Genomic DNA, 3,380 nt, shown 5'->3' with positions numbered 1-3,380 from the left:
TGGGAGTCCAGCAACATAGCCATTATGCTAACTGCTGGTTCCCTCTGTTACTTTTTTTGAAAAATATACTGATTCTCTCTGATCCTGAGGTGGGAGTAGAAAGAAAAATTAGAGAAGCGGCCCAGTTATGGTGGCACAGTGGCAACACAGTGAGTTTGTGCAGAGTAAATTTTAGATCACTTTGTGACCACTTGGGCCATATAGCTCTAAATGAACTCATATTGGAAAAATTCAATTGAACTATTTTGTGAAGAATAGTATTTTTTGGTTTAGTTTAGTTTGATTCATCTATTTTAAGAGTCAGTATGTTATAGTATATTTTTTAATTCTCAGTTCTCCCTTAACAGCTTAGCAGTCAGTAGGTCAGGTTTTCACATATCACAAACTACAAATAAGTTATCTCCATCTGGATGTTTTCAAAGCAGCTCACAACAAATAGCTACATTATTTTCACCTGTAGTTAGAAAAAAATTTTTTTCTTCTATTTATATTCAATTGTTAGGTACTAACTGATCTCTTCTTGATTTTTGTTTGTGTTGACTTATCCTAGGTTTTAATTATCTCTTCTCCAGGCAACTGTTATTTATTTATTCATTTGTTTATTAAATTTGACCAGAGAAAGAGAGAGAGAGAGTGTGTGTGTGTGTGTGTGTGTGTGTGTGTGTGTGACTTAGCGAGAGAGAGAGAGAGAGAGTGAGAAAGCAAGCCACCTGGTCTGGGACTTGAACTGCAGTCAGCCACGTGAGAATCCAGCACTTTTAACTACAACATCACCTGTCGGCTCTGGTATATTTGATATTAACCTTTCTCTCTTCCAATGTATCTACTCCTAGGCTACTAAATTTATGTTTTTTAAGCATATGATTTTCTTTGAAACATAAAGTAAATTCTATTTTTAATAGATAATAAAGCCCAAACATGGCATAACAGATATTTTGTCTCTTGTTTTAGCCCACCATTCTCTGTCAAATCCACATCCTAAAAGACTTGAATATTTCCCTAGTCTGAAAAATGCTTCTACAGCATATTTTATGGCTTCAATTTTCTTCCTTTTCTTGTTTGGTGATTTTATATTCACCTGAAAATTCTAGGTTCAATTCTATCATAACTTCTTTATTTTCTCAGGCAAAATTTTTTATAAGAATTATTTATTGAATTCCATTTGTTATTATTTTTTAAATTTGACCAGACAGAGACACCCAGAGAGAGAGAGAGAGAGAAAGGGAAAGTGACAAAGCAAGCCGCTAGGTCCAGATCAACCATAGTCAGCTATGTGAGAACCCCGCACCTTTATCCACCATACCACCTGCTGGACCCTCTGGAGGAGTGATTTCTGACTTTCCTTTTTTCTGTCTCTCTGGCAAGTGCACACACTCTATGGCAAAAACCTTAAAAATATATCTGGGGCCACACTATATTAGATGTTTCATATCATACTTTTATTATCTTACTATTCTCCTTGGACAGATAAGGAAAATTAATTTTGGAAAGATAATAACTTGTGAGATAGCTCTAACATTTAGTTTTCTCAAATGTAAACTGGCTCTTCTCTTTATGACCTTGTATTTACTAGTATCTTCCACTTGCATTATAATTAGAGGATTAAGTGTGTTTCAGTCTCCCTCCATCATATCAACTCCTCCAAGCAGGAGTCACTTGTAATTCATTGTTTATATACCCTGTGCAGTACACGGCCTCTTACACATAATACAGGGCAAAAGCTAAATGAGTATGACAAAATTTCTGAATTTCTAAGGATGTTTCAGAAGTATTTTAAGGAATAAAATAATTTACTTCAATAACCTTTCCAATGTACATTTAAACTTTTCTTACTGGCTCAAGTATCCATAGTATAAAAGGCAAATTTCATAAAATATTAAATTTTATTTTGAGTTTAAGATAAAATTTAACGGATGAATGATTGTAGAATTTTTTTTCACCTTTTTTTCTCTAGTTAATGTAAGAGATAGCCTAAAATAAAAATGGAGACAAAATGCAGTGATTATTTGTCAGTTATTTTAGCCAACTTCAAAAAGCGTTAAATGGAGCATATCTGAGGGAAAATTAATATTTGGGAACAAATGGATGTTGAAATGATGTAGCTGAACAGAAAAATTATATAACAGTTTGTAGTTATCTCTTTGAGTCATAATTTCTTTACCAATGTAATGTCATGCAGAAAACAAACCAAACCTCGGTGGCGCAGCAGTAAGATGAAATGCTCCTTGAGGCTGACCCTCGTGGGAAGGTTCCAGGTCTGCATCAAAGACCTCTCTAAGTATGCAGGACACACGCATGCCCATGATCTGAGGTGGATTGAAGCTGAGAGTTGATGGTGGTTTCAAGACCCTGTTAGGTATGATTTGTCTCTCTTTCTTTCCCTTTCTCTCTTGACCATGGAAGAAATGAATAAACTTAAAAAGAAAAAGAAAAAACCAAAAACAAACGAAACCCAGTTCAGGCTTAATACCTAGAGGCAGTGTATTCTTGATGGGAAAATTTATTTGGTATGTTGTAATGATACACAGTGATTAAATGTAAAAAAATATATTTAAACAAAATAAAGATTTCATTCGAAAAATTATTCCAAGTGTAAAGAACTTACTATTGGAATATGGAAAATTATCTTAAACTTGACATTTTCCAAGATTACGGAGCTCCAATACATTTCAAGATGATCAGTTCTTATATTGTAATTTCTTTTTTTTTATTATTTTTGGAGAGGTTTTCGCTATAGGGCGTATGCGCTTGCCAGACAGACAGAGAGACATAGAGACAGAAAGGGAGAAATCACCCTCCAGGGGGGGATGACCACACCGCAATTCCTTCTCCTCCATTCTCCTCTCGGGATCTTGGGCACACATGTACACGAGAACCATGGTGGACTACGTGGGAGTCCAGCAACATAGCCATTATGCTAACTGCTGGTTCCCTTACATTGTAATTTCTGTTATATCATGTATTCCTTTCACGTTGCCCTTACTGGAGACAATGTTTTAAAGATGCCAGACTGCAACATGAACCAAATTTTTCTTGTATACCATAATAGTGTAAGCTAGATGTTTTTAGTCTATTGGGAAGGAAACTTTAGGAGACAACATGAAATGTTTTCTTATGGTGCAGCTTCATCAACAAACCCAGGGCTATTTTCATTAATGTAGTCCCCATCTATTTTATTGTATTTCTTTTTACTTAATACTGATTCTTTCTCTTTTTTTTTTTTTGGAGAGGTTTTTGCTATAGGGCGCGTGCGCTCGCCAGACAGACAGAGAGAGACAGAGAGACAGAAAGCGAGAAATCACCCCCCAGGGGGGATGGTCACGCCGCAATCCCTTCTCCTCCATTCTCCTCTCGGGATCTTGGGCACGCACGCACCTCGT

The sequence above is a fragment of the Tupaia chinensis genome, unplaced genomic scaffold, assembly GCF_000334495.1.
Source record: "Tupaia chinensis unplaced genomic scaffold, TupChi_1.0 Scaffold143089_1, whole genome shotgun sequence".
Taxonomy (NCBI): Eukaryota; Metazoa; Chordata; class Mammalia; order Scandentia; family Tupaiidae; genus Tupaia; species Tupaia belangeri.
Note: the sequence above shows the minus strand (reverse complement) of the source record.